This window comes from Cervus canadensis, chromosome 16 (assembly GCF_019320065.1).
Source record: "Cervus canadensis isolate Bull #8, Minnesota chromosome 16, ASM1932006v1, whole genome shotgun sequence".
Lineage (NCBI taxonomy): Eukaryota > Metazoa > Chordata > Mammalia > Artiodactyla > Cervidae > Cervus > Cervus canadensis.
The window spans coordinates 26078584-26101885 of NC_057401.1; positions in this window are offsets into that span (position 1 = coordinate 26078584).

Below are 23302 nucleotides of genomic sequence, written 5' to 3' on the forward strand. Positions count from 1 at the left end.
AAACACATCTACATTTCCTATATATCACAAGGAAGAAAGATATAATCTATAAAACCTGCTTTTACAGTTTTGAATTATACTGACCTGGTCAGACAAATAGCAGGAAGAGAGACTAAATGAGAGTGCCTATAAACCAGAAAGATTTCTTTTATTCAGAAAATGAACTTTCCATAAAAAAGGCATTCTGGAATTTCAAGATCCTTTCACATAGTTATGGCAAGTTTTATAAAGTATTAAAACATGTGAAGAGCACATCTTATATCTTAGAAACCATTTATTACAACCCTAGCATATAATCACTATTGATTGGACCAGAGAAAAGACTAGCAGAGAAAAGATCCATTGGTATGCTTTACAGTTGATCTTTCAAACTGTTTCTAAGAGTCTTTTTAAACAAAACTTGACTGGAAATGTGACTAAATAAAGTCAAAGCTTGAAATGCTTTAAACCTTTTTTGTTTTATTTTACCCAATACTTTTAAAAAAATATTAAGGTACAACTTACATGCAATAAAATGCACAGATTTTTAGTGTACAGTTTGATAAATTGTGAAATGTATAACCATCCCTCCAGTCACTATAGATTTCTATCAGTCCTCCTTCTTTGATGACAGTTACAATCCCCCTTCCACCTGTCCCAGGTAGCTACTTTCTGATATCTATCACATAAATTAGTTTTACATATTGTATAATTTCCTATACATGAAAATCAACAAATTGCACAGTTTTATGTATGTATTCACAGACTATTTGAGGAACTCACCCCTAGTGTAGAGAATATGGTAGCTTATTCTTCTTAAGTAGTATTCCATTTTATAAATATATTTAATATATATATAAGCATATTTTATAAATATATGATGATTTGTTGATTAATTTTTCTATATATCTGAGGGTTTTTTCAGTATTAGGTTCTTATGAATGAAGGGATAATAAGCATTTACAGTGTGGGCGAATATCAATTTTTCTTGATTAAATATCAGTGGAATGTTATGTCACCAGGTACCTTGTTTTTGGCTTTTTTTTTTTTTTTACTTTACAAAAATCAAGCCATTTTACAAAATCATTGAATTATTAACTTCTGTTAGGAACATTGGAGAAGGAAATGGCAACCCACTCCAGTGTTCTTGCCTAGAGAATGCCATGGACAGAGGAGCCTGGTAGGCTACCATACATGGGGTCGCACAGGGTTGGACATGAGTGAAGCAATTTAGCATGCATGCATTAGGAACCAGTGAGAGTTTTTGGTGTTTCACATCCTCCCAACACTTAGTGTTTTTGGCTTTTTAATTATAGTTACTGCAGTTGGCAAGCTTACACAGTGCATTAAAAAGCAGAGACAACAGTTTCCCGAAAAAGGTCCATATAGTCAAAGCTATGGTTTTTCCAATAATTGTGCTGAGTGCTGAAGAATTGATGCTTTCAAATTGTGATGCTGGAGAAGATCTTGAGAATCCTTCGGACAGCAAGGAGATCAAACCAATCAATCCTAAAGGAAATCAACCCGGAATATTCACTGGAAGGACTAATGCTGAAGCTGAAGCTCCAATACTTTGGCCACCTGATGCAAAGAGGTGATTCATTGGGAAAGACCCCAGTGCTGGGAAAGATTGAAGTCAGGAGGAGAAGGGGACAACAGAGGACAAGATGGTTTGATGGCATCACCAACTCAATCAACATGAGTTTGAGCAAACTCCAGGAGATGGTGAAGGACAGGTAAGCCAGGATGCTGCAGTCCATGGGGTCGAAAAGAGTCAAATACCACTTCGTGACTGAACAACAACAAATATGTTTTTAGGGCTTCCCTGGTGGCTCAGATGTTAAAGAATCCACCTGCCATGCAGGAGACCCAAGCTTGATCCCTGGGTCAGGAAGATTCTATGGAGAAGGGAATGGCAACCCAGTATTGGCAACCCAGAATGGCAACCCACTCCAGTTTTCTTGCCTGTAGAATTCCACTGGACAGAGGAGCCTGGTGGGCTACAGTCCATGAGGTCACCAAGAGTTGCACACGACTGACTAAAAAACATGTTTTTATCTTGCCTGTATGAGTTTTAAAAGCAAGTTACTCAAGACATTTAGCAGCTACTCTCAGATTTAGGTACTTGAAATGTTAATGGAACCAAGATTCCCACTCTCTATGAACTAAATCTCAGTGTAGAAAATAAAGAAAGCCTGCATGTGAGATGGCTATGCATCTAGAGGTGTTATTTCAGCTTCTTCTCTAATATTCAATGATGACTTCAAATGTAGACCAAATGATGAAAAAGAAAGAATAAAATTTGAATCATAGTTTTAAAAATGTTTTTCAATCCTGAATGCCTAATGGAGGCACTGAAATTCACTTTGAATTATGAAAATGATTTTTTTTTTCTAAAATGCTTGGTTTATAAAGCAAAGCTCTTCAGGGAATTAGTCTCTACCCACTTTGGAACCATAATGCTAGTGTAACAGAGAACCCTGGTCCTGCTCCTAAGGACACACTAAGAATCAAATCATTGTTTATCTCCTTATACTCTGTGAAAAAAAATTTTTTAAACAATTTGATGAAGATTTAATAAGATTTCAATGTTAATTACCTTGAACATAAACTCTGTGAGAGTGTGTGTATGTGTGTTCATAACTTAAAAGTTGTATCTTATACAATTTTCTGATAAATGGCATGGCTATGCCTATGTTTTTATTTCACATGTATTAATAACTCACCTATATCAATGTTCATCTGAAAATAAGAAAATGCTTCACAAAACAGAATACAATTTACATCATAACCAAGAGAAAATATGATGAGGGTAAAGCTATTGTTCATACATCTCACAGATTTTTATGTTTTATGTACAGAGTGGTATAGATTAATCTCACTAGAATCTTAAGTCAAATATATCCATCAAATTAGTCCATGTGATAGCACAAAGCATTCTCTCCCTTATTCCATGATTTCTCAAATCAAGAGGTGAACTGAATAAATCTATAATGTTTCCAGCTGGTTTATCCATTATTCAACCTGAGAAAATGTACAGGATAGGAAACCAAATATTCCACATACCATGTCAGTGAAGTCTTCTTTGATGTTGCTGTTAGGGGAAGCACACTGATTAAAACTACCCACTGTGGCCAGGCACCATAGTAACTATTTGCGTGAGTTATCTTATGACAGGAGGTCCTGGTAAGGAACACGAAACTAACAAGCCACCACCAACCAGAAGAATTTGGGAAAGATCAAAAGGAGACACCATGTGTCCTACCACCTCCCAGAATCCTTCTCGTTGGCCTCTATCTTGGCTGAACAAGGCATGCACCACCAGGAAGGACCCTGAGTCAGAACGACTGGCCAGAGACAACCCAGAAACTAATCGCATCACTGTAAAACCCAAAACTGTGAACCATGTGGCAGAGTAGTTCTAGTTTCCCTTACCCTCCTGCTCTCCACACAGGTGCCCCTTCCCAATAAAGTCTCTTGCTTTGTCAGTACATATGCCTCCTCAGACAATTCATTTCTGGGCCTTAGACAGGAGCTCACTTTCGGGCCCTGGAAGGGCTCCCCTTCCTGCATCATTACCAGTTGTTTGACTTTCTCTGTTGTGCCTGAAAACATCTATCACGCTATCTAACTGCAATTAATTGTTTACACATCTGTGGTACCTCACTAAACTATGAGACTGCTCTTGTTTACCAAAGCTCAGCACTAACAGATATGTACTAAGCATGTACTAAGTAAAAAGTCTGTTGAATGAATAATACATGAACTGAAAATATGGTGTTAATCGTAACAGGTGTAATTTACTGAGATCTAACTATTTGCCAGGTACATGGTAATATGGATTATTTTGCTTTCTTTTTACAAAGATCTTATAATGTAGATAGTATCATTACACATCTGACAGATAAAAGGAGCAAGACTTGAAGTGTTTAGTAAATGGCAGTCCAGGGATTTGAACAGAAGCCTTTCTATTTTCAGAGTCTGAAAGTTAGGATAGTGTGATGGCTAAGAGCCTAGTGGCCTTCTGGGCTACATAACCCAGGTTGGAGCCCCAGCCCTGCCACCTCTCACTGCCTAGCTTTGGGCAATTTATGGACTAGCAATAAGATTCTGTATTTCAACATTTCTGTGCCTTAGTTTCCCACCTACAAATTGGAGACCATAACAATTAGCCATCCATGAGAAGGTGCTGAGTTATAATTGATTTATTATATCCAAAGCACTTAGAGCCAAGCCTGAACCATGCTATTAATAAGTACCATGTAAGAGTTAGCATTTTATTACTGTAGATTACATTATACTCTATATTTAGCACTTCAATTTCTAGTGCCTAATTTACCACCTTGCTTTCAGTTCTTGAATACACGGCAAACCTGCTCAATGTTCTTTACGGTCACACTGGTACAGTGTTTACATGGGCCCTAGTCACTGTTTCTTGAGAAGATCAAATCCCTCTAATACAAAGCTCAGGTTAAAATTGGTCAAGCCCCTGCAGGTGTAACATTGTACTACCCAAACAGAAGAGATGAATGGACAGATGAGGTGGCTGAGTATTTCTAGTTGGAAACAGAATCAAAGGAGTGAATGGGCTGGGGCATCATATGTCATGCTACTACAAGGCCAATTTGCTAGTCTACTATATTTGGTGGAATATTGGGTTTTAAGCAAAGAAAGGAAGTGGTAAGTAACATTAGCTAATTCACTGCAAGCATTCTCTATATTAGGTTTAAAGCAGATTTAAATAATAATAGGATGTAAAAAAAAAAAAGGAAATAGAGCTACATTTCAATGACATTGAATAGCAGCTCTGTTTTTGGAAGGTCATTTTATCTTTCAATGGTGCCAGGTGTAAGATACAAGGAAGGCACACCTGAAGGCCATTGCAAGAAACAATAGAAATTCTTAAACAGAGGGACTTCACGAACAGTAGAATTAAGCAGGATGATTTGTTGCCTTTCAATATACAATATCCATTCGTTAACTATGAGTAAGAATTAGTTCCAACAGTAATTAGTGCAAGAACTCCCACTAATCTTGATCTGCTATGACCCCCTGCAATTTGCTCTTAATATTAAATAAAATATTAAAACGTGTGACTGTTTTTATATCATCAGCCTTAAAAAACCTCACTAAGTTATTTTAATCAATATACTTGTTTTAAGTAAAAGCCATTTAATCTCCTGACTTATACATTAACCTTCCATTAAGTATTAGTGAAGAAGTTAAATGTACCTTAGTCAATAATGGTAATGGGGGGACTGTTGTATTACCTATGGAGAAATGCGTATTCATATTATGTTAAAGTGGCTGTCCTTAACGATTAGCCATTATGTGTCAGGAAAGTGATAATGAATTTGAAATATTCCATGAGAAAATGAATTATAATGTTGAAACTGAGTTCTCTGCACTGTAATAATTTTGAAATGAGGTCATCTACTTCTTCTGGTCAGTGCCTTTTAAGGCAATGATATTGAAGTGATGAAGCCACCCTGGATGACACTTTGACCTCACCTCCCAGCCTCACTTCTTGGCGGATAATAAATGAGGCTGCTAATTGAAGCCGAGATGTATGAATCTATTGTATGGTAGTGTTTTAACAAGTACTCATTTTGTGTAAATAATGTGCCAATATCTGTAACATGCTTACAGTAATGCAGAATTTCTTCAGCTTCCAAACCATATTACATATTTCCCTTGATCTCTTTAAGGAAATGTGTACTCTAAATAGCATTTTCCCAGATATCTTCTTCCACTGTTGCAATTAAAATACAGATGTTTATGCATCATCATTTTCTATGTCCACAAAATTTTTTCCATGTTCATATCATCTGACATACCAAATATGATCCCATGACTTAAGAAAAATAACTAGACTTTTGGAGATGTCACAAATCAGTTTAAATAAATGGTTCATTGTTCTTGTCTTTGCGACCTGTAGATGTCCTTGTAGTACCTTAGGAAAGAGGATAGATTATATTTTGAGTATATATGTTCCATATAATTTTAGTTTCTTAAGGAAGATTTGTAAACTCTAAATAGCCATAAAAATATTTATACTTTCTGGAGGCAAGAATAGCCTTTTGATTTATTGCCATTAAGGAAAAAAAACAGATATTAATGTCTAACCTGATCATTAATAAAATATTTAAAATCCTATGGTGCTATTTTTTGCCCAATAAGCAGTTTGTCTAAAGCTATCCGAAGGCTAATATTAACACAATACTGGCTCTATTTTTCATGCTAATTGTTTCAAAACTCTTTTCCTTCCTCTAGTAAAGTATCATTTCCATGTTTTTCATATCATCAGTTAAATAAAGGTCATTACATTTGGATTTACATTATAAATGTTTGAATCACTTATTTATTATATAATAAGCATAACTCCAAAAATTATTTTAACTTATTAGTTTATTAATTATTTTACATTATAAACATCTTGCTAACCAAGAGAGAATTTATTCTGGACACCACTAGTGCATAACCATCACTATATAAGTTTTATTTTGTTTCAAGTTGAACTACATCACTTTTTATTTAAATATACTCATCTATAAAATATCCCAGAAAACTCTTGGAATTTCACACTTGAAAATGCTTTTATCTATAAAAAGGAAATAATAAAGAGATGAAATAAAGGACATGAAAATTGTATACATACTCTTCATAAAAGTGTTTATTTTATAGAATCACTCTGTATTATTTCACTGAACTAGTAAGAGCCATACTTATTGAGTGCTAACCACACGGCAGGCAAAATTGTAATCACTTTCCATGTTTCAATTCACTTCAGCGTCATAGTGCTCCTGTTCATGTTGACCTCTTCCTCTCCTGTGTCAGATGCTGCGCTAAGTCGCTTCAGTTGTGTCTGACTCTTTGTGACCCTATGGACATTAGCCTGCCAGGCTCCTCTAGTCCATGGGATTCTCCAAGCAAGAATACTGGAGTGAGCTAACATTTCCTACTCCGGGGGATCTTCCCAGCCCACGGATCAAACCTGCATCACTTTCATCTCCTGCATTAGCAGGCGGGTTCTTTACCTCTAGCACCACCTGGAAAGCCCAGCTTCCTCTCTTACAAATGTGGAAATGGAGTTCAGTTCAGTTCAGTTCAGTCACTCAGTCATGTCCGACTCTTTGCGACCCCATGAATCACAGCACGCCAGGCCTCCCTGTCCATCACCAACTCCCTGAGTTTACTCAAACTCATGTCCATCAAGTCAGTGATGCCATCCAGTCATCTTATCCTCTGCTGTCCCCTTCTCCTCCTGCCCCCAATCCCTCCCAGCATCAGGGTCTTTTCCAATGAGTCAACTCTTCGCATCAGATGGCCAAAGTATTGGAGTTTCAGCTTCATCATCAGTCCTTCCAATGAACACCCAGGACTGATCTCCTTTAGGATGGACTGGTTGGATCTCCTTGCAGTCCAAGGGACTCTCAAGAGTCTTCTCCAACACAACAGTTCAAAAGCATCAATTCTTCGGTGCTCAGCTTGCTTCACAGTCCAACTCTCACATCCATACATGACCACTGAAAAAAGCATAGCCTTGACAAGATGGGCCTTTGTTGGCAAAGTAATGTCTCTGCTTTTTAATATGCTATCTAGGTTGGTCATAACTTCCCTTCCAAGTGTTGCAGGAAGGGGGACCCCTTCCAGGGCCCGAAACTGGGCTCTTGTCTAACACTTGGAAATGAATTGTCTGAGGAGACACATGTGCTGATAAAGCAAGAGATTTTATTGGAAAAGGGCACCCGGGTGGAGAGCAGGAGGGTAAGGGAACCCAGGAGAACTGCTCTGCTGCGTGGCTCACAGTCTTGGGTTTTATGGTGATGGGATTAGTTTCCGAGTAGTCTTTGGCCAATCATTCTAATTCAGGGTCTTTCCTGGTGGCGCACACATCGCTTGGCCAAGATGGATGCTAGCGAGAGGGATTCTGGGAAGTGGACAGACACGCGGTGTCTCCTTTTGAACTTTCCCGAACTCTTCCGGTTGGTGGTGGCTTATTAGTTCCGTATTCCTTATCAGGATCTCCTGTCATAAAACAACTCATGCAAATGGTTACTAGGGTGCCTGGCCAGGGTGGGCGGTTCCAATCAGTGTGCTTCCCCTAACACAAGGAGTAAGTGTCTTTTAATTTCATAGCTGCAATCACCATCTGCAGTGATTTTGGAGTCCAGAAAAAATAAAGTCTTTCATTGTTTCCACTGTTTCCCTATCTATTTGCCATGAAGGGATGGGACTGGATGCGATGATCTTAGTTTTCTGAATGTCGAGCTTTAAGCCAACTTTTTCACTCTCCTCTTTCACTTTCATCAGGAGGCTCTTTTAGTTCTTCTTCACTTTCTGCCATAAGGGTGGTGTCATCTGCATATCTGAGGTTATTGATATTTCTCCCAGCAATCTTGATTCCAGCTTGTGCTTCTTCCAGCCCAGCATTACAGGGAAGTTAAGTAGGTTGCCCCTTAAAGATGCATAGTTGTTTGACCAGAATTTGGACCTGGGCAATTGACTCAAGTCTACACTTTAACAATACCATGTACTCCCTTGATATATTGTAGTACAATATTAAGAAGAAAGGACTTATGATATCAAAGATTCTTCTTTAACCTTTAGTTTTCTTGTTACCAAAGGACACATTTGATAAGAAACAAAATTATAGAAATAGAGAATCTTTGTGCATAAATTCTTACAGAGTCATCTTGCCCCACAAAATCGGGTGAGAAAAGCATATAGCTCATTGTGGAACATAAAGTTTTTATCACAGAATTTTATTCAACATAATTTATCATTTCAAATCTTGAGAAAAATCAAACTGATGAAAAGTTTTCTTTACCGCATTCATTCATAAGGATTCTCTGTGTATAACCAGATAGATAGCAGAAAATAAGATCAGGTGGGCAAAGTCAGGGTACATATTCAGAGACTAAAATTCAAACTTCATTCTGACTTGATAGGGAGCAAGTAATCAGTTACTGCCTAAGAAACAGTGGCAGTAACTGATTTGGCTGCCCCAAAAGATGGCAGCCTGTTTGAATGAAAAGGTCAGCTCTCTAACTCTTTGGCAGCACTTGGGGAAGGACAACAGAAACAAAAGATAAAACATTGTCCTCCTGTGACACATCTGCACCTGGAATAAGTGGACACATCTGAGGGAAAAGTAAATAATATGACCAATGAATGGAGAACCATTCTTGAAAGGATAGGTTTATCATATTAGGACTCTGAAGTGTGGAGAAGGCAGAGAGACAGACAGATTATCACTAGAACCTATAACATTATGAAAGGAGATCTAGTGTGACTTGCATCGCTTTTCCTGTGGAAAACGTAAAGTGAACAGTGACGACCTATAAGCATGGGACGGGGAATGGATGACAGAGAGGTTCAAGAGGGAGGGGATTTATGTATACATAGCTGATTCACTTCATTATACAGCAGAAACTAACACAACACTGTAAAACAGCTAGATCCCAGTTTAAGAAAAAGAGAGAGAGAGATCAGTTCAAAACAGAAAATAAAAGAACAGTTTAATTTAAAGACACACATAGATGCAACTCATCTTATGAAATAATGAGGAAATTTTATATGGATTTAATGACAGCTGTTAACAGAAAGTATGAGAATTTTGAAGGCAGGAAGAGAAGGGGATGACAGAGGATGAGATGGATAGATGGCAGGCATCACCAACTCAATGGACAGGAGTTTGAGCAAACTCTGGGAGATAGTGAAGGACAGGGAAACCTGGCATGCTACAGTCCATGGGATCACAAAGAGTTGGACACAACTGAGTGACTGAACAACAAAGGAACATTTTTAGTAATATAGTCTTAATTTTTTACATGATCATGAATGTCCAGCTTTCTACAAATCAGCTGTATTACTTTCATAAACACAATATCAAGTTAAATGGGCCATGTCCATCCACAGTTCTGTGAGTTCACCCCCAGGAATTCCATTAGTATTTACTCAAATTTAGAGTTGCTTTGATAAGGTGAACTACATACATGTAAAACATGATAAAATTATTAAATGATGGTGATAGAGAAATAGATAATAATAGATAATTATAAATGACAAAAGTGACCCTGCAATTAAGGAATATGCATCTTTTCTATGAGTAATTAATTTGTATCTTTATTAACAACATGGTGAACAAATTTATATGTATTTATGTATAATTGATTATCATCAATTGTAAAGCTTTGGAAAATCATGTAGCTTTCCTTTTTTACTTCTCCTAATAAATATTTTGTTGATAATATATGCTAGAAAATTCTTCTAGCTACTTCCTGGTTGTAAGTTAAGTACTTTGGCAGGCTATATTGATTTTCTTTCAGGTCACCAGGGTACTATTTAACAAATGGAAATTCATTCCATAATATTCTAAATGGATTTAAGTATCATACATTTGATGATGATTTAAAAGTGTGAAAAGAATAATATCAGGTGATATATATATATATATATATATATATATATCCATTAACATTCATACCATAAGAAGTATATTTGTTAATCAAAGCAAGATTCTACATAAAATTATATCAGGCATACTCTTTGCATTGTCTGTGTAGATCATTAATCTTGACACATAATCTCCCTCTTCATAGCATTTGGTGTGAAGTTTCATAGTTTTGCAATACTATTGAAATGATGATAAGGCTATTTGGGAAACATGCTTTCATTCATATCTTTTATCATTTCTTCCACTGCTGTTCTCCCTTTTTAGTATGGTCTCTGAGCCAAAATTTAATTTTAAAAATAATATTTCATTGATTGTTGCCGTCCTCTCAGACTACCCATACCCCTTCATTGTTTAGCTTGTCCTGAGGATGTTTCCTCATCTTAGAGTTAGGGTCTTTCTCATTTCTCACCATGGCAACTCATCTTTTACACTTCTTTTTTATATAAAACATCTTGGACTTCCCCGGCAGTTCAGTAGCTAGGAATTTGTGCTTCCACTGCAGGGGGCACAAGTTCAATCCCTGGTCAGAGAAGATCCCACACCATGCTGTGTGGTCAAAACACCCTTACCTTTTGTTTCACTATTAACTCCTCTGTGATACTCCCAGCCACTTACCCTCGTTTACATCAGAGTGTAAACTTGTCCACTAGTCTCTGTTTCATTGCAAAGCTTAGCATTGTGTGAGAACTGTTGCTAATAAGGGTACTCCAGTTATAAGAGGGAAGAGTTTGGGGCTGGTTTCATGAAATAGAAGCAGCTAAATCAGTAAACTCAGGGAACATTTGTTAGAAGGATATAGAACTTTCAGGTACCTGTTAGCATTCCTTCTGACATTATCTAACAGAAAGTTTTAGGGAATAAATCATATAGGGCTTCCCTGGTGTCTCAGTAGTAAATAATCTGTCTGCCGATGCTGTAGACATGGTTTTGATCCCTAGGTCAGGAGGATCCTCTGGAGAAGAAAATGGCAACCCACTCCTGTATTTTTGCCTGAGATATCCCATGGACAGAGGATCCTGGTGAGCTACAGTCCTTGGAGTCACAAAAGAGTTGGACATGACTTAGTTACAAAGCAACAACAACAATAAACCACATGATCTTTTCTCCATTGTTTTGATTATGTTCATTTTGGCATTACTACTTGAAGACAAGCCATAGTACCTAGGAATGCAAGACCGAGATTGAGCAAATGCCCTTCACCTGGTGCTGAATTGTCTGAACCAGCTGTCAGACTATTAACTCTACTGCTCTCCCTGCATGGCCATCACTGGACAGTGCTCCTCCCCACCCTCTACTGCCCTTCATCCTGGCTTGACTTTACCTTAAGTTTTGCAACTTTCTGGGCACCAGGGGCCTTCCTTCCCTTCAATCCCACTTTCATCATAGCATTACTATTGCATTAAGTGAAGTGATTTCCTTCACTTTTATTTCCTTTTGAAATCTTCTGATCCAGTATCAGTTTCCAACTGCTATGTCCCATCTTTCCTGGTCTCCAACACTCGTACTCCCAAAGTACTGTTTTCTACATCCATCTCTACCACTTTACCATTTTTCCTTTCTTAGCAAACCTACACCATAGTCCTTCAAAGACAAGCACCACTATGCTCAGTATCCTGGTCTTTGTATTCTCCAGCTGGTTCATCATACAAAGCTTCAAATTTGGATCAATCACTCTGTTAGGTAGTTAGAATAGGGAAAGGGAGTCCAAAATGGCTGTGGCTAAAAGACAAGGAAGGGAAAAGTCCATGAAAATAGAACAGAGGAAGGTCAAAGGAAGGTCTGAGGACTGGAGTGAGGACTTCAGGTAGAACAGAGCTCCTGCCTAAGTCCAATTTGCATAGGGCAGGCCCAAGGGGAAGAAAAAAACATATAAAGAAAGGAGCGAAAGAGCTCTCCTCACTCTCTCTCCCACGCATGCGTACACTCTTTCTCTCTCTCTCTCTCTCTACCCGCCCCCACCACGCGCGCTCCTCCACTCTCTTCTCTTCTTCGAGGATGGATTCTCCTGGTATCTTCTAAATAAAATAGAACTGTAACACTGATTTGTCTAAGAGCTATGACACGATTTGTCCAAGACCCGAGAGCTGTGACAAGCTGAGGGGACTTTAATGTCCATCACTCCAAACCTTTGTTGTGACGAGACAAAGAACCGAGGAGCATACACTCGCCTGACAACTCCATTAACTTTTCTATTTTCATGCTCCAGCTGCCTGCAGGTAGAGAAAATTGAATTTCAATTGAGGAAATATTTGCCAATTGCTTACAGCATACCTAAAACAGGAAAAAAGATGCCCCCTACCCTAAAGGCATTTGCAATTCCCTAGACATGCAATCTTTGCTGAACTTGAGCATTATTTTATACCCCCCTTTTAAATCAGTCTTTATTAAGCTCTCTCTTCCATTCCTCACAGAAACATCACTCTTCTTTAAGTCATCAAGATCTCCCAGCAAAAGGCCTTTCACCTTTCTTCACTGAGAAAATCAAGGCCAGCAGATATAAATATATTCAAGTTTTTCTGCATCTTTTTGTTCAAGGTTAATTCCTTCCAAGTATGCTTCAAATGTCACTTTTTTACTTCACCTATACTATCAGCCTTTACTCGGTCAGTTATTTCTTAGCTCTCTATCTTCAACTTCTTTCTTGATACAGACCTTTTCTCATCAGAATATAATTATATTTGTAAATTTCACAGAGAAAGAATCCATTTTGTGGCAAATGTTAACTGAGTGTGTAATACATGCCAGGCTCTTGAGTAAGTCCTTTACATACATTATTTCATTTCATCCTCACAATAACTCAGAGAGCTATAATATTATTGTCACTGTATGGATGCTAAAGAGGCTCAGGAAGTAGTAAAACTGAAATTTGAGTGCAGGTGTTTTGTTAAAAAGACCAACATCCTTACCATTTTGTATTTATTTACTCTTTTCTCTCTTTGATGATTTCATCCATTACCTACATAGGTGATAATTAGTTTTGTGTGTCAACTTGGTTAGGCTACAGTACTCAATTTTTTAGCAAATACTAACCTAGGTGTTCATTGGACGGACTAATGCTGAAGCTGAAACTCCAATACTTTGGCCACCTCATGCGAAGAGTTGACTCGTTGGAAAAGACCCTGATGCTGGGAGGGATTGGGGGCAGGAGGAGAAGGGGATGACAGAGGATGAGATGGCTGGATGGCATCACCGACTCGATGGGCATGAGTTTGAGTAAACTCCGGGAGTTGGTGATGGACAGGGAGGCCTGGCGTGCTGTGATTCATGGGGTCGCAAAGAGTCAGACACGACTGAGCAACTGAACTGAACTGAACTGAACCTAGGTGTTGTTGGGGTGGTATTTTGTAGATGTGGTTAACATATATAATCAGTCAACAGAGATAAAGGAAATTACTCTAGAACATATAAGTGGGCTACATCAAATCAGTTGAAAGGCCATAAGAGCAAAAACTGAGGTTTCCTGGAGAAGAGGAAATTTGACCTCAAGAATACAGGATCAACTCTTATTTGAATTGCCAGCCTGCCAGACTGCCCTACAGATTTTGACTTGCCAGTCCCCATGATTGTGTCTGCCAGTTCGTTAAAGTAATGAACACACCCACACCCACCTACTATTAACTGTTGGTTTTATTTCTCTATGGAGAACTCGAACTGGTATTAATAATATAGCAGACTTTTCTATAGCTTCAGCCTTACCTTTCTCCTGGTTTCATATCTAACTCTGTACTGTGCTTCTCCATACGATGATCAAAGGAAAGCTTGGGCTCATGTCAAAACTGTTTTCCTTTCCACCCTTCCCTAGTCTGTTTCTCCTCCAGTTTACTGGTATAGGTGAGTGTCTCAGTTACCAAATTAGATATCTGCCTTTCCCTGAGTCACTCCTGCATGATTTGAACAAATATTTCTCCTTTGTCTCTTTTTAATCTGTTGTCAGCAGCTTAAATTTGCCAGTACCTTTACTTAGACCACCACCATTTTGACATGACTTGCTTTTTCTTAGAATTGTTTTAGATTCTCTGATTATATCTAAATTAACACATTTCTCAAATGATTCTAAGTTTAAGACATCTGTCCCTTCTATGTAATCTCATATCCTTCATGGCTTCCATCTATCATAGTAATTATCACACTGGCTTACAATTGCACCATTAAGAGCTTTTTTTCCCCTAATACAGTAGTCCCTTCTTATCCATGGAGGATGCATTCCAAGATCCCTAGTGGATGTCTGAAACTTCAGATAGTCATGAACCTCACATATATTACTCTTTTTTCTATTCATACATATCTATGATAAAGTTTAAGTTACAAATTAGGCAAAGTAAGAGATCAACAACAATAATAAAATATAATAATTATTTCTATACAAAAAAATTATTCCTATAAAAGTTGCATGAATATGGTCTCTCTCTCTCTCCCTTATGATACCTTTTTGTACAAATTTGTCTTTTTCTTCCTAACTACATACTTATCACAAATCATGGTCATACTTTTGTACTTGGAGGTGTGACAGCAAAACTAGAATGAATTTCTTAATCTTTCTTCACAATTTCACAAACAGAAGATTTAGTCTCACCACAGATCTTAGCAACTTCCCCATATGTTTTTTTCTCCTTTCCCTATTATTAACAAGTCTAGAACTTTTACCTTTTCATTTAAAGGAAGCTTTACTTTACTTTGGGCCTCCTTGGTGGCTCAGATGGTAAAGAATCAGCCTGCAATATAGGAGACCCAGGTTTGACCCCTGGGTCAGAAAGATTCCCTGGAGAAGGAAAGGGAAACCGACTCCAGTATTCTTGCCTGGAGAATTCCCTGGACAGAGGATCCTGGGGGTTACAATCCATGGGGTCACAGAGTCAGACAGTTTATGACTTCACTTGGGCCTATCCGAATTGCCAGCATCACTATTCTTGTTCTTTGGGGCCAATAATAAGTAAAACAAGATCAAGTTTTTTCACTTGGTCAAATCTTACCCATTTTTCAAAAAGTCTCAGTTCATTGGGAAAATTAGTAGCATTTCCACATCTATATGAAAGGGAAGGCTCAAAATACAATGTCTGGCCAGCCACGTACCAGCAATGAGTAAATAACAGAGCGGAATGAGTATTTGAAGGGCCATTAGCTGTATTTGTTACATAAATTCACTGAAATGTATAATCTGTTCTGTAATTTTCATTTAAAGATTGAATATTATTTCATTGTATACTTTTCAAGTGTCATACTTTTCATACTTTTCAAGATCAACCCCAAGCTTTCCAAGAGTAACCAGCCTTTACCACCTGGCTACTCACTCAAGTGGTAAAGAATTTGTCTGAAATGTGGGAAACCTGGGTTCGATCCCTAAGTTGGGAAGATCCTCTGGATGAGGGCATGGCAACCACTCTAGTATTCTCGCCTGGAAAATCCCATGGACAGAGGAGCCTGGCAGGCTAGAGTCCACGGGGTCATAAAGAGTTAGACACAATTGAGTGATTAAGCACACACGCAGACTTGAACATAAACACTGAGATCTGTGACAGTGGATCTAACAACCCAGATGGCTACTAAGTGACTAGCGTGATTAGTAGGGGATTCCTGAGATAGCTGAATGAAGGGAGGAGTATGTCTTGGGTGGGATGGAGCAGGAAGGCACAAGATTTCCTCATGCTACTCAGAAAGGCACACAATTTAAAACTTATGAATTGTTCATTTCTGGAATTTCCCATCTAATATTTTCAGGTCAAGTTGACCACCAGTAACTGAAATCTTGGAAAACAAAAGTATCTCTAAGGAGGGACTGCTACTACTACATACTGTAAGCTTTGTGTTTTTGCATCTTTTTATCACCAATGCCTGCAGAGTGCCTGGCATACAGAAGGAAAAGAAGTAAAAGTATGCAATGAAATAACATTCAATCTTTAGATTAAAATTACAGAACAGATTATACATTTCAGTGAATTTATGTAACAAATACAGCTAATTGCCCTTCAAATACTCATTTCCCTCTATTATTTATGCATTGCTGGTATGTGGCTGGCCAGACATTGTATTTTGAGCCTTCCCTTTCATATAGATGTGGAAATGCTACTAATTTTCCCAATGAACTGAGACTTTTTGAAAATGGGTGCGGTTTGACCACTCTCTTTTCTTCCCTTTTTGTCATTAAATTCTGGCCTTGGGTCATGGCAGAGCTTTGTGTTGGAGGGAGCTTGGGTCTCCAAGTCACCACATGGAGGAAAGCACCTGCCTACCTCATTGTGTTATATATGAGCAACAGGTAAACATAAGTGCTTGTTATTACACTGAAATTTTAAGGACTATTTGCCACAGTGGCTATATTTTATTCTCTGATAAAGACAGTGTTCAACCTTGAACTTCCTTGGCAGTACAATGGTTAAGAACCCACCTTCCAATGCAGGGGACATGGGTTTGATTCCTGGTTCAGGGAGATTCCACATGCTGCAGAGCAACAAAGTCCATGCGCCACGACTACTGAAGCCCGTGCTCCTGGAGCCTGTGCTCTGCAACAAGAGATGCCACGACAATGAGAAGCCTGTGTGCAGCAACGAAGACCCAGTGAAATCAAACAGTAGTTAACTAATTCATTATTTTTAAAAGATAGTGTTCAGCCTAAAATTTAAAAATCATAAATTTAGAATAGGTGACCCAGGCTATAGGATTGTCTCCAAGTTAATTGCCTTTATAATATGCATATCAGGACTTCAGTCAACTTTACCTAAATTCAAGCTTAGAAGGTTGAAAAGTCACTGATTCTGGTGAGAGCATTCAGATATATTCTTACTCTTTCGCTACAACATGTAGTTGTTTTCGTCTTTGAGATCAAACACAGAGTTGAGCCAATTTCAGAAAACAGTTTAAAATTCAAATTTTGTTATTATCAGAAGTTAACTTATCTCTAATGCAATTATGGCTATCATGATTGGCTACACCCAGAAATTTCATTTCTAAAGCTCTTTTTAGAAATTCATTCTTTAGGAATTTATTTACATCTCTTCCTTTGTTCAGCAGTAAACTTTGTTCAACAGTGTGTGCATTTGTGCTTAGTCCTCTCCGACTCTTTGAGACCACATCACCTGCAGCCCACCAGTCTCCTATGTCCATGGGATTTCCCAGGCAAAGATACTGGAGTAGGTTGCCATTTCCTCCTCCAGGGGATCTACCTGACCCAGGGATCGAACCAACGTCTCTTAAATCTCCTACACTGATAGGTGGTTTCTTTACCACTGTGCCACGAAGTTCAACAGCAAAGATGGTAAAGAATCCACCTGTAATGCAGGAGACTGGAGTTAAATCCCTGGGTCAGGAAGATCTCCTAGAGAAGAAAATCACTGTCCACTCCAGTATCCTTGCCTGAAGAATTCCATGGACAGAGGAGCCTGGAGAGCTACAGTCCAGGGGGCTCTCAAAGATTTGGACATAACTAAGCAACTAACACTCTCGCTTCACTTACTGAGTTGTAATGAAAAGCAAAAAATGAGTTTCATAACATTAAAGTAATAATCATGAACTATTTAGAATGAGTAATTTATTGGAAAGATCATTTAACTTCCTTTAACTGTCAGATATTTTTCATATCTGTGGAATATCAAAGGCAAAAGACCAAAAATTGCTATCAAAATAGTTTTATGAATAAAAGTTTATAAAAATATATATTCATGTACCACCAATACTCATAAGTTATCTTAATGATACATTGTTCTAGTGAATATTCAAGCCAAATAAAAAGATGTAGGAAAAAAATGTTTAAAAATGATGTTCTACTTTTTGTGTGAAGAATTTGAACCACAATCCAGCGGATACCTGGGGAATAAGTCACTCTTATCTATAAACAAATTTTAAAAGAATGCCAAGAAAAATAAGAAACCTAATATATGTTTCTTTGAGTGAGTCAAAGACCATTTTTTCACAAATCAAATGGTTGGATTTCTACAGCAGAGTTCAAGGTAGTGTTTAGTGGAGAGGCACCTGGAAAGATTGCATGTTTTCCTAAAACTACCCACAATCCATGTTCAGGAAAAGGTCTTGAGAATAGAGTGCCAGAAACTTCTCGTTCTACAAACATCTTACTTTTCTCCTAATCGCTTTGTGGTTGAAGCCAGAGTGGCAGTCCTGACAGACACAGGCAGCTCACTAATGTATTGATGTAAGATAGACCAGTGATCCTGTGCTTTACCTCTCTTCTATTGAATTTAAAAGATATAATGCATGTAAATCCCTTAAAACTGTTCTGGCAGAGTAAGCATTCAATACTGGAAGAGGCCATATATCATAAAGTTTAAGTGCCTGTGCTCTGGAGCCAGACTGCCTGGGTGTGAGTCCCAGTTCTACCACATCTTTCCATGTGACTTTGAGCAAGTACCTAACCTCTTTGTGCCTCATGGGTTTTTCTTTTCTTTTCTTTTTTTATCTGTGAAGTAAGGATAATAATCAAGCGACTTAGTAGGGTAGTTGTGAGGATTAAAATACTAAATGCATGCTAAGTGTTTAGAGCAACACCTGTCCCAGTATAAGAACTCAATAAATATTAGCCATTCCTACTTAGTATCTGCACAGTGCTTAATAAATGTTATGCTCTATCCGAAACAGAAGTCATATTATTAATTATAAATGTAATGCCATCTTCCCTTGGATACTTCACACAGGTCATTTTATAATCACAATTTAAATCATTATTATTTTTAGAAAAGATTTCCTAAACCTCCATACATTTAAAAGAAATGATTCCTATTTCAGATCCTAAAAAAGATTTAGTTAGATTTACTTCTGAAATTGCATTACATTTTTTAAGGCAGATTATTTCTCCTTAAGGATAATGATATAGAGAATTCATTTTGAGCCTAAAGGGTATAAACAAAGACACTATTCAAGTTTCATAAATTCTTTTAACATGCCAGATGTAAAATCAATTAGCTGTAGGAGAAATATGGCCTCGTATTTTAAGGACTGTAGCATTCTAATTGCTTAGTCTGCAGGTTTTTGTTTTTTATTAACAGTAATATAAGAGGATTTGGACTTAAACATTTTTCATTTCTAGAATCTTCCTGGTTGACTTTTGAAAATACCATAACATAAATGGACCAAAAATCTTCTTTGGAAATTTTAAAACAGAAAAACACATCTGTAATTTCAAAAGGACATCTCAGAAAGGTCCCTCACCCTGCAATAAATAAAAGGCCATGAGCAGGATTTATCTATGGTATCTAAATATTTGTTTAGAGTGCTCACAATTGCAAATGCCTATACTAGAGACACTCAAAATTTTATTATTTAAAAAAAATTAGCAGACTATGATTGTTCAATTAGATTAAATATTGCTCAAGAAAAGAGAAAAATAATACTCCTAAAAATACAGTCATAGCAGTAATGATAATGAGTAATGATGAGATAACAGACAGTAGCTTACTGAGTGACAAATTAATGCCTTTTGACTGGACAGGTCAATTGGTTATTCTGGACTTAGTTTCACATACCTAGTCTATGTAAACTTCAGTCACATTATCAGAAAAATAAAGTATAGATAATTTGCTTGCCTCAGTGGGTAGCTCACAACCAACATCTATTAGCAAGGAGTGTTCTATTGGGCAGATATGTTAACACTAGCTTTTTGTCAGTTCCTCACTGCCGTTTTCCAAATCAAGTGCTTCCTGATTTTTACACAAAACTAAAAGTGCTTTCTACCAAAGAAACTCTTAACCATGTCTCTAATCTAGATCAAAAGCATTTCTTTTTCTTGCTCAAATTTGATATTTTTGGCAATCACTTACCTGAAGACTTTGAAGTCAGATATGTTTTGAAATTTGAGATTTTCTATATTGAAGAGATGAAATGTGATTCACATCCAGTCCACTTCATAATATCCTAAGCAAAGTGTTAGATATTGCAATTAAAATTTCTAGCATATCATCAGTGTATATATATATATATACACATACATATATGTATGTATTTGCACTAACTAAAGTAAATAAATAACATAAAATAACTAAGTTACCAAATAAGCTAACTAAAAAAGCTTGTTTTACAGAACATTGGAGAGCTCACAATTTATGTTTCATAATATGGTATGTGGATTAATGGCTTTGCCAGTGGTGCAGTGGTAAAGAATCCACCACCTGCCAGTCCAGGAGATGCAAGAGACACAGGTTCAATCTTGGGTCAGGAAGATCCCCTGGAGTAGAAAATGGCAACCCATTCCATTATTCTTGCCTGGAAAATTCCATGAACAGAGGAATCTGGTGGGCTATAGTCCATGAATCACAAAGAGTTAGACATGATTGAGTGACTGAGAGCTCATGTAGATTAATAATGAAAAAAATGAACAAAAAGTTATTCTTGATAATGAGTTACAGTTACTGAAACACAAATTTTATAAATTACTAACAGAATAATGTGAGTGTAGCTTGTATGATAATAATGAATCCACTGATAATAGTTATAAACTCTGGATAAGATATGCTTTATAAAAATACTTTAAAAACACTGGAAATCAACCAGCAGTAAATAGAAACTAGAGGCAACACAACTCTTGAAAGTAGGGGACCAAATAGGTGAGATGCCCAATTATACATTTTTTGGCCCCTAGGGACTCTTACTAATTCATATTTGAATATAGAAAGAGTTTAAACAATCAGAGGTGGAACTTGAAGTACTCATGATGGCTAGAAGATAAAAAGGATGACCCCAGAAAAAAGCCACAAAGAGGAAAGTGATGTGCAAAAAAAAAAAAAGAAAATCTCTCTTCAAATTCAAAGTTGATATTCCTGAATGATATATACACGAAGTGACACACGAAGCACCAGAAAAATAATAGCTGAAAGCCTGAAAGAGTTGAAAAGAGATTTCAAAAATCTGCTGAAGATACAGTTCTGATATAATGTTTCACTAAATTAGAGAAGCATGATAAACTCAACTTTACATTGAACTCTGGAGACACATGAGTAAGGAATAAAGTCCCAATTCTAAGAAAAAGGAATCTGGCCTAAAAATAAGGCAAAATTGAAATGTGTTGTTGTTGTGCAGTCACTAAGTCATGTCTGACTCTTTGTGAGCTCATGGACTATAGCATGCCAGGCTCCTCTATCCTTCACTATTTCACAGAGTTTGTTCACATTCATGTCCATTAAGTCGGTGACCATCTCATCCTCTGCTCCCTGCTTCTCCTTTTACCTTCAAACTTTCCCAGCATCAGGGTCTTTTCCAATGAGCTGTATCTTCACATCAGGTGGCTAATCTATTGGAGCTTCAGTTTCAGCAACAGTCCTTCCAATGAATATACTGCATTGATTTCCTATAGGACTGAGTGGCTTGAACTCCTTGTACTCCAAGGGACTCTCAAGAGTCTCCACAAGCACCACAATTTGAAAGCATCAATTCTTTGGCACTCAGCCTTCTTTATGGTCCAATTCTCACATCTATATATGACTACTGGAAAAACCATAGTTTTGACTATATGGACCTTTGTCATCAAAGTAATGTCACTGCTTTTTGATACACTGTCTAGGTTTGTCATAGCTTTCCTTCCAAGGAGCAAGCATCTTTTAATTTTATGGCTGCAGTCACCACCTGCAGTGATTTTGGAGCCCAAGAGAATAAAATCTGTTACTGCTTCCACTTTTCCCCCTCTATTTGCCATGAAATGATGGGACCAGATGCCATGTTCTTCATTTTTTGAATGTTGAGTTTCAAGCCAGCCTTTTCACTCTCCTCTTTCATGCTCATCAAAAGGCTTTTGAGTTCCTCTTCACTTTCTGCCATTAGAGGGGTATCATCTGTATGAAAGCGAAAGTGTTAGTTGCTCAGTTGTATCCGACTCTTTGCAACTCCGTGGACTGCAGTTCACCAGGCTCCTTTGTCCACGGGGTTTCCCAAGCAAGCACACTGGAGTGGGTTGTTATTTCCTCCTTCATGGGATCTTCCCGACCCAGGGATTGAACCCAGGTCTCCCACATTGCAGGCAGATTCTTTACCATCTGAGCCACCAGGGATGTCATCATCTGTATATCTGAGGTTATTAATATTGAAATATTATTAGGATTGAAACAGACTTCCTCTAGTAAAGCCTAAAGGAAGCTTTCATATTATTAAGGTAATCTGCCAGTAATTTAATGACCAATTAGAGTAAAGTTCACTATTTTCCAAAGAAAGATAAAAGAATTCATATTTTAACGTATCATTCACAATGTTCAGTATATATTAAAAAAACTAACATAAAAAAGAAACAAGAAAATTTAACCTATAGAATCAGTGTGGAACAGAGTAAGAAGTAGAGATTGGAGTAATCCTAGAGATAACTAAGATATTGAGATTAGAAGATAAGATTTTATAACTAAGATGAATATGCTAAAGAACAAGTAGGAAAAGATGGATATAATGGATGAAGAAACTGAATTTCAGGGCAGATATGGAAGCTGTAAAACAAAATCAAATGAAAATCTTAAAACAGAAAAATATAATATTGCAATTTAAAAATTCATTAGGTGGGATTTATAGCAGATTACACACACACACAAAGAGTCAGTGACCCAGTAATACAGATATATAGAGACAGTATGAATTAAAACACAAAGAGAATAGAAGACTGAAAAGGAAAGGTAGTTTTAATGATCTGTGAGATTGAGTCAGGAGACCTAATATGTATGGAAATGGAGTCCAGACTATGGCAATGTCACTTAGAATACACCTGAAAAAAAGAAAGTGCTATTAAAATACCAGAGTAGTCAATAAAAAGTCTTTCAGGCAATTTATTTTAAAAAAAATCTTATTGAATATCTGTTGAGTATCATTACTCTAGACTTTGGAGGCACAGTGATGAACAGGAAAAACAAAGTTTATGATTTCATGACACTTACATCTAGCTATAGCAAACAA